The sequence below is a fragment of the Tetrao urogallus genome (assembly GCF_951394365.1).
Source record: "Tetrao urogallus genome assembly, chromosome: 14".
NCBI lineage: Eukaryota > Metazoa > Chordata > Aves > Galliformes > Phasianidae > Tetrao > Tetrao urogallus.
In genome coordinates this window covers 1,289,628-1,299,638 of record NC_136827.1, presented here as the reverse complement: position 1 = coordinate 1,299,638, position 10,011 = coordinate 1,289,628, and the positions used below count along the sequence as shown (strand labels likewise).

Below are 10,011 nucleotides of genomic sequence, written 5' to 3'. Positions count from 1 at the left end.
CCTTCCAGTACCTGAAGGGGAAGCTGGGGAGGGACTTGCAAAAGGACGTGTAGAGAAAACACAAGGGGAAATGGCTTTAAATGTAAGGCAGTATGTTGAGACTAGACAGATATTAGGATTCTTTATTGTGAGATACTAGATATTCTTTATTGTGAGGGCACTGAGACACTGGAACAGGTAGCCATGAAAGGTTGTGGATGTTTCCCCTCTGCAGACATTCAAGGCCAGGCTGGATGGGACTGTGAGCATCCTGATCTAGAGTGAGGCATCCCTACCTGTGGCAGGGGAATTGGAACTAGATGATCTTAGTGGTCTCTTCCAACACAAACCATCCCATGACTTTCCCACTCTATGGTCAGTTTCAAGTCACACAAATAGGCACTTGTTGACAAAAGTAAGGAAAAATAGAAAAGCAGCAAACAAATACAGTCACTAATTAAAAATCCCAAACAAGGTAGAAACAGAAAGAACAAGAACACCTACTATCTATACAGGCACAAGAAAAGCAAGCTGAACTACTTCATATCTGCCCTGATCCTACACAAATATTCTTTCAGCAAGCCAATAATTCGGACATAAGAACAGAAAGATGAGAACTCCAACGGAAATGCTGCTAACGAAATTCTACTGTTACCTCAAAAATGGGAAACAAAATGTGGCTTCTATCAACATGCACAGTATCAGTGCTGTAAGTACAGCATCCCTACTTAAATTTCACACTCTAATAAGCTGACAATTCAATGAACAAATGTGAGAATTGCAAAACCGTTTTCAACTAACCAAATCTGTGAAATGACAATTCTATTCTCCCTTATTTCCATCCAAAGAGTGAGTCAAATCACTTACTGCTACGGGTAGGTGAAGAGAAGGGTAAGGAATGAGCTGTAAGGGAGAAAAGGAGAAGCAGAATAATTTGGACAAGGACAAACAGAAGAGGCAACATAACAACGAAACCGCACTCCAACATGTCAACCACCAGATGTCAGTTTCCTTTCTGTAGGATGGATAAACAGCAAAAACCTGAAGTCTGGATCCCGCAATCCAGTTGCAGCTGCCATTGCAAGTGTTTGTGCGTGTGTCATGCACGCTCAGGTCTATCTTAGATATGTCACAGACAGGAAATTCGCAAACTACATCCCAAGTGTTGTCTGCGAGCCCTTCACGCACAGCACCCTGGAGCCATTCACAAGCACTCACAGCTGCTCTAACTGTGAATTATCCCAACATCTACCAGACGACAATGAAGAACCAGTTGCCCAGCCGGTTTCTCCAACAGGTGCATGAAAACGACTGCACATAAGGAGGCAAAGGAGTCATGTGCTCAACGCATCACGATGCATCAACAGAAATAAGGGAAAACATAAAGAAGGGAAAGCAGCTTCATTAGAACGGGCTTCATTAAGACCAAGTCGTGCAATTATAAGAGATATTTCACTCGTTATACGATACCACTGATAGGGGAGCCACAATATCAGTCCATGACAATTAAAAGAAAAAACTAACTGATCTCTCTCACCTATTCCGTCCCTACAGATACGGAATTTCTTTCGTTACCACTGCACGTAATAGAAATTAAGTGTTACCTCAAAAAGAACTACGTCAAAGCCACAGCATTTGACTTGTCAATACTCACACGCTGATAAACTGACATTGAGATAGACAAAAGCAATAACCAGGGAAAGAGCTTCAACTAACGAGTTATTTAAGATAAGGAATTTATTATGCATACAATTATTGTGCGTACATCTGAGGAGTGTAGCTGAGAGAGGGGGAAACGGCACGAATTGAAAGTAGGCAGTGAAAGGGCAAACGCTTCACACGTCGCGAAAAGAATATCTCGAGACGCCTCGGGGTACGGCACAGCCACTACCGCTGTCTGAGAGAGCGACAACGATCTACAAAAGAGGGACGTTAACACCAAACGACAGAGCGAATGAGGATAGAGGAGAGGAAAGAGACGTGAACAGCCAACAGCCACACACAAAAAAAAGGAAGCCTGGAGCAGGAAAAGGAAACGTGATATTGGGGAATGTCAAATCCAAAGGGACAGGGGAGCGGGAAGGGAGTGGATACAGGGACATTCCTTCCCTCAACATATCGTCATGCAGAGAGGATGAGAAGAGTTCGAATGTAAAGCAGAAATTAAATAAAGGGTCATTAACTGCCTATATCCAGACCATCACACCCAACACATCCAGCACATGTGCTATTGGGAAGTTATTCGAACCTGCCAGCACCGCAGAGTAAGGTGGAAGTCAAAGAAGCACACAGAAATAAAGAAACCAGAAGTTGAAGCCTCTCCTTGTGGGCCTATTTTAAAAGTTAATTCTTCTGAGAATCTATACAACATCCCCTCTAATCTTCTGCTTCCTATTTCATCAGAGAGAAAAGATTGTCTACAGTTGAAGGACACCTTGTCAAAGGAAGGAAGGATTTCCTGTAATACAACACTCTCATATCCCAGTGTAATAGCACTGTCCACAAATGGAAAACATGAACCACAACCATTCAGAAAGTACAGACCTGTAGACATGAAAATCACAGTGAAGGAAATGTACATAACAGGGACACAGGATACTAGAGATGGGTAAACGAGGATTCACACTGCCATTATATGCCATTCTAGCTCTAAAGATTTGTTGCACAAATCCTTGGTGAAATCTTCATTTGCAGGCAACTTGCCTTGCTTCTAATAACCTGGAAATGAGGACTGTCCTGTAAACAGCACAGTGCTTTGCAGCAGCTCTGAAAACAAAGCATACCCTACCCAAAACCATGCTAACCACCTACTTCTTAGGTTCAACACCAGCCTCTCATCTTCTTCTCTCTCCATTCACAGGCTCCAGTGGAGTGATCAACTATGACAGCATTTCGCACTAAGCTGATCATGAACAAAACTCCATTCAAGCATACACTGCAGAAACCTAAGAATACAATTTTTTTTTTTCTATTCACAGCTTTGAACATTGAAAACGTACTGAAACATCTCTACAACTGGACATTTATCAGTGACATTCCAGTCCTGAAAGGTTTAACAACTTCACTGAGATCCGCCTTCAGCATTCGAAAGAAACAAGGATAAATGTTGATCCTAAAACAGTGGTGAACAGCACTGTCACTGCAGAGACACTGCTCTTGGATTTATCCATACATAATGGAACAGGACATTGAAGTGATAACACAACAGGTGCCATAGAAGGTGTTAGCAAAGATACACTCAGATTTACTGATATCAGGTCATCAGAACATTGATAAAAAGCTGAGAAACAACAAAATACATCCCGTGTTTTCCTCGCAAGCCATTCACACATGCTATATCACATCAATTGGCAAAGGCTGCATGCTATAAACACCGTGTTTGGTTGTGGTAACAGGCAAATAGGTATCGACAAAGAACCGTTTGCTCATTTGTATTCATCAAGTACGTTGATCAAACCCACCACTTGAAATGAAAAGGGCATTCAGATAGAGAATGCCAACAACAACAACAACACCAACAACAACAACAACAAAACATTCTACAGGCAGAGAACGAAACAATCTCTGGACGCATAGGGGATGGCAGGATCAAAAGTCTGGGCAAGCTGGGGAGGTCAGGAGTAAAAGTGTGTTGAGTTTAGGGACGTGAGGAGGAGACCTTGCACTGCCAACAGAAGCGCCACTAAAGGAAGCCTCGAGAGAGGAGACGAAAGACAACGGTGGAGAAAATCACATCCTGAAAGTGAGGGGAATGGGGAGGGAGGGACTGGGGAGCCGCCGGGGGCCACCTCTAACGAACCGTTTTAAGTAACGAGTGCCGATAGTGTCATCCAACAAGGGAGTCGGGTCAGCTGCTGCTATGGATGTCAGCACTAAATGAAAGGTACTGATAACCTATTCGAAATACATTCAGGCAGACATGGAACAAACGCAGTGAAGGAGAGGCATTAGCAACAAACTCCTGAGAGAATGAGGACAGAGGAGAGGAAAGGGAAAACGCGACAGGGTAAAGAGGCAACGGCCCGAGTGGGAGGCGAGTGGGGAGGGAGGGAGTGGGGAGGCGGCGCGGTGGCAGCACTCACCGTGAGGGCGTCGGGCTCGGCGGCGCGGTGCGCGGCAGCGTCTTCCCCGCGCGGCGGCGCGGCCTCGTCGGGCGGCGGCCGGGCCGGGAGCGTGTCGCAGCAGCTGCCGCCCGCGCAGCGCGGCTGGCTCTTGCGCGAGTCGGCGGTGAGCGACACGTCGTGCGAGTAGGAGCGCAGGAAGGCGCGCACGCCGTCGATGCCCACGAAGTGCGAGGCCGGCACGCCGCGCCACGCGCCGCCGGCCGAAGGCGCCGCGGCCGGCCGCGAAAGCCGCCGGCGCCGCAGGCGCAGCGCCAGCAGCAGCAGCAGCGAGGCGACCAAGAGGCACGACACGGCCGCCACGGCCAGCACCAGCCAGCGCGTCAGGCCGAGCGCGGGCTCGGCCGGCGCCGCCGCGCTGCCCAGCTCCGACAGCAGCTCGGCCACGCTCTCGGCCAGCACCACCGTCAGCGTGGCCGTGGCCGACAGCGCCGGCCGGCCCCGGTCCTTCACCACCACCACCAGGCTGTGCCGGGCCGCGTCGCGGGCCAGCGGCGAGCGCGCCGTGCGCACCTCGCCGCTCTGCAGCCCCACGCGGAACAGCCCCGGCTCCGTCGCCTTCGCCAGCTCGTACGACAGCCACGCGTTCTGCCCCGCGTCCGCGTCCACCGCCACCACCTTGGCCACCAGCGCGCCGGGCTCCGCCGAACGCGGCGCCAGCTCCACGCCCGCCCAGCTCCACGCGCCCGCGCCCGCACCCGCACCCGGCGCCGCCGCCGACGCCGGCGGGTACAGCACCTGCGGCGCGTTGTCGTTCTCGTCCGCGATCAGCAGCCGCACCGACACGTTGCTGCTCAGCGGCGGCGAGCCGCCGTCCTCCGCCCGCACCCACAGCTCCACCTCGCGCACCTCCTCGTAGTCGAACGAGCGCAGCGCGTACAGCGCGCCCGTCTCCGCCTGCACCGACACGTACGACGACAGCGGCGCGCCCCGCAGCCGCCCCTCCCGCAGCCCGTAGCGCACGCGCGCGTTCGGACCCCAGTCCGCGTCCCACGCGCGCACCGTCAGCACCAGCGCGCCCTCGGCGTTGTTCTCCGACAGACGCGCGCTGTAGCGCGCCTCCGCGAACACCGGCGCGTTGTCGTTCACGTCCAGCACCCGCAGCGCCAGCACCGCGCCGCTCCGCAGCGCCGGCGACCCGCCGTCCGCCGCCCGCACCGTCACGTTGTACTCCGACGCCCGCTCGCGGTCCAGCTCCCGCGCCGTCACCACGCTGTAGTAGTCGTCCAGCGCCCGCTCCAGACGGAACGGCACGCTCTCGCCCAGGCTGCACCGCACCTCCCCGTTCGCGCCCGAGTCGCGGTCCTGCACGTGCAACAGCGCCACCACCGTCCCCGGCGCCGCGTCCTCCGAGATCTCGCTCAGCGCCGAACGCACCCAAATCTCGGGCGCGTTGTCGTTCACGTCCGTCACCGAGACTGAGACTTTTGCAATATCGAAAAGGCCACCGCCGTCATGTGCCTGTACCTCCAATGTGTGACTGTCTTCTTCCTCATAGTCCAGATTCCTCACCAACCTGATTGCTCCTGTATCGGGCTCCAGATAGAAGATTTCGGATATCACTTCTGTAGGTACCTTAAGCGAGTACACTACTTCACCGTTGGTTCCGTCGTCGGGGTCGGTGGCGGTGACGCTGAGCAGCGTGGAGCCCACGGGCACGTCCTCGGGCACTCGCACCGTGTACACCGCCTGGCTGAACGCGGGCGCGTTGTCGTTGGCGTCCAGCACAGCCACGCGGATGCGCGCCGTGCCCGTCCGCGACGGATCGCCGCCGTCGCTCGCCCTCAGCAGCAGCTCGTGAAACGCCGCCTCCTCCCGGTCCAGCGCCTTCGCCAGCACCAGCTCGGGACGCTTCTCGCCGTCGCCTCCCGCCTGCACCGACAGCGAGAAGTGCTCGTCGCCGCTCAGCGCGTAGCTCTGCAGGGAATTCACACCCACGTCTAGATCTTGAGCTTTACTGAGGACAAACGTTGATCCGAGGACCGTCATCTCGCTCATTCTCAGTTCAATATCTCCTTCTCGGAAGGTGGGCGTATTGTCGTTAATGTCCGTGATTTCCACTTCGATTGCATAAACCTTCATCTCGCCCTCCACGATCAGCTCGCAGCGCAGCACGCATTTCTCCTGCAGACGGCACAGCTGCTCCCTGTCGATCCTCTCGGCCGTCACCAAGTGGCCGCTGCTCGCATGCAGAGCGAAATACTGCGTCCTGCCTTGGGACACCACGCGGGCGCCGCGCCCGCCGAGCGCCGCCGGCTCCAGCGCCAGCTCCTCGGCCACGTCGCCCACGAACGAGCCCTTCGGCAGCTCCTCGGGCACCGAGTAGCGCAGCTGCCCCCACGCCGCCTCCCACGCCGACACCAACACGCACCACAGCAGCGCCCGCTGCCTCCGGCACCACCGCCCTTCTCTCGCCGCGCACATCTCCCGCACGGAACCGCCGCCAACGAACCACCGCCGCTCACGCGCCTCTCCCACTCCGACTGCTTCTTCTGCCAATTCTCTCTCGCCTTCTCCGGCTCCGGCTCCGGCTCCGGCTCGGCGTCCGCTGCCGACCGTTCCCGCCGCCCCTCCGCCTCGCTGCAGCACCGCTCCGCACCGCGGGGCCGCTCGCAGCCGCCCGGACGCCGACACAGCCAGCGAGCGAGCGAGCGAGCCGGGCCGCAGCGGGCGGGGCTGCCTGCAGCGCTCCGCTCCTTCCTCTCCTCCGCGGTGAACAGCGGCGCCCGCAGCCGACGCCCGGCACTGCACGCACGGCTCCACCGAGCAACGCCGCTGCCTCTGCCGCCGGAACCCCCCGCACCGCGCAACCCGGCACGCAGCACTCCCTCAGCATTTTGTTCATATTCCCGGCATTTCTTTTCCCCGACATTTAACATGATTTTGACGAAAGAGTACTTTATTCTGGGTTCTCATTACGTACAGGCGGCAGAAAGTTCCTTTTGAGTCCGAGATTTCTTACTCAGAGCAAGGAGAAATGTTGTGATTTATTCCATCTCTTTACACTGACTCTTAACCCGTTTCTGCAGAAGCACTAATTCCACGGGGATGGCCAGAGATTATTCTTTCAGTTGCTCTTGAATGGAACGTTCATCACTTCTTCAAACGTCTTTAATTATCCGAGTACTGCACACATTTGTGATTCCTGTTGCTGCCATGTCATCTGCCTTCAGAAGTCCATCACACCTTCACCTCACACAGGAAAGGCATTTCATGTGCTCTGCACATACCAGAATACAAAAGGAAGTGTAGTTCTCAACACAACCATTCCTCCCTATCATGGTGCAGGAGCCAGCAGCTCCCTTGAGCCCTCCCGGTAAAACGTGCAGTTGGCCACAAGCTCTCCACATCAGTTTGCAACATGTTCCCGAGTAGCCAGCGTGCCACAGGTAGATCAGAGGTGATGGGAACATTCAAGGCTTGGTGATTTTCTTCCTCCACGAAGAATAGGTAGAGGACCACGATTCTGTTCTCCAAAACCATTTTTCCTCCAAGGCAAGGAAGGAAGCTTGGCTCCTCGTGGCATTTCTGCTTCCAGATGTCATGAGAGACACTGGGGGACGCTGCTCTAGGGTATAGTTGCTTTGACACAACTCTGCCTGGAGAAGTCATCTTCCACAGCACATGCAAGACACTGACAGTTCAAGCTGCATCTTCATTTGCTTTCAGTTGAGAGGACAAAACAATTATTCCTTTTTCCAGAACCATCTTGATCAACGAGATGGAAACGTGATCATCTTGGGTCTGTCATGTCTACATCATAGAGAGGAGGATCCTTATTCTTAATTCCAATTCTGAATACTTCTGAGTTGTAGAAGTATTTAGACTCACATCTGTAGAAGCAGCCTCTGCACCACAAACTCCATTAATTTTCCTTGCACTCATTCTGCCATTCATTTTTATTGTTCTTTCCAGCACTGCAACATTAACTTAGTACTACATTCACTGGTGAATTCTCTTCTTCCTTCAATGTCAACAGCCTACAATTACCTACTTGCTCTCCTGTATCCATAACACACTGCTAAGGGAACCTTCCATGCACATTCTCCAGTGCATCATGAAGATGAGTTCCCAATCCAAGTTGTTCCCCCCCTGTTGGCATAGACCAGGAGCCAGGAGTTCCCCTGAGCCCTCGGAGATGGCAGGCTCTGTGCCTCCAGTCCTCCAATAAACCAGAACAACCCACAAGAGGTGGCCACAAGCATTGCAGACAAGTCTGTACCGCTTCCCCATGCAACCAGCATGCCACATGGCACTGAGAGGCTGTGGATACATGCAGTGCTGGACGACCTTTTGCTACCTTCTGATTGCAACAGCGGGTAGAGCAGCGTGGCCGCCTTCTCAAAAACTCCTTCCTCCAAACCAGTAGCTCAGTCATCTCAAATAATTCGGATTCTAATCATAAAGGAACAGCTCATCGTTGTGAGGCATACTATTGTAGTGCGCAGTTTCATTGACACAACCTCGCCTTAAAATGAGCACTTGGAAGTCAATGAAAATTGAACTTGCATTTTCATATGTCATGATTTTACAGCCTGTGATATTGGTTGAAGCCTCGTACAAACAAGATTGCCATTCCTGATCACCACGGTGTTGAAAGAAATATGCTCAGTGAAACAGGCACTAACCTGGACACAGTATTAGCAGTCAAAACTTGGTAGAGGAAAATACACTGCTGAACCATCAATCCTCCTGATTCAAGGGAAGGCTTGATGCTCTTCTACTGACTGTGATCCCTACGTCTGGGTTGCAAGAACAATCATCTCCAGCCTTCGGACAACTAAGATATGTGCAAGTGAGCATCCACACAAAAGTGACACAGAAATAATTTCTGCCATTCTTACCTGGGCCGTCTGCAGTCACCAGATCTCTCTTGTATGTTTGCACACTTGGAGATTGGAACAGTTGGAAACTCTGGCTTTGCTTACATTTCACTTACTTTCTAACCACGTACCTACACGTATATTGCAAGAAAACACCACGGCACTTGCAGTGCAGTGACACACATCCAGGTGCACACGCAGGTGTAATAGGACAGCAATACATCGCAGCTGCTATGGCCCCACATCAGTGTTTCCAAGGAACACCTTCCCCCACAACACTCTTCCTCCCTTCTTTGTCTGCAAGCATTACACAACTCAGTGCCTCCACTCCCATTCTACCTCTTTCACTTCTCAGGCCTGCTCTACATACGTGGATTTTGCCCTTCACTTGATACTGGGGGAACCAACGTCGCCTTTGAGGACAAAGAAAACGGGACGATAGCAGAAATGGTGTTGGCATTGGCATCAGATGTGAAAGAAAATCCAGACAAGAAGAAGGAAAATCCAGCCTTCAACAGTCCAGTCAGACCTTCCTTAACCCAACAATTTTCAAAGCTCTAAGCCAACATCTCACACACTGCATTCTAAAGCCTCTGGCTTTTATCAGCACCAGGGACAATATCCATGCTCCTAATAGCTATCAGACAACAGAAAGAGCACTTCATTCACTGACATTGTTTTGAACGACAAATATACACAAGCTTTAGCCTTCACAGCTTCACACAGTCAAAGCCTGCAAATGACTCCTTCATTCCCTCAATGCTAATGCACCGTCCAGTCTGCTAAGGTTTATGTCCAGAGCAGAGAAATGAAGAAAAAAGAAAGCAGAGATTTGCAAGTGCAGCTTTGCCATTCCACACCGGCGCTGACTCTCCTGAAACACCCAAATAGGGGCTGACGTGACAAAGGCTCATGAACACACAGCACAGTGCTATGAGTAAATCAAGAAAGAAAAATACAACACCATTTTGGCTGCTTTTTCACATTCGACACACAGACATGAACATAAGGCCAGGAAATGCTGTCCTCAACCTAACAGCACATGGAAGCACTCTAAGAGAAATGTGGCCGAGAAACTCTTCGAGAAG

General features: G+C 52.3%; 1 pseudogene across 1 annotated transcript; it reads right to left on the bottom strand.

The window, feature by feature from the left end:
* Nucleotides 1-3,826: 3,826 nt before the first annotated feature.
* Nucleotides 3,827-6,867, bottom strand: LOC306951695 (protocadherin gamma-A5 pseudogene; annotated as a pseudogene). Its single transcript has one exon. The product of its transcript is annotated as a protocadherin gamma-A5 pseudogene (transcript).
* Between the last annotated feature and the right edge of the window lie 3,144 nt (nt 6,868-10,011).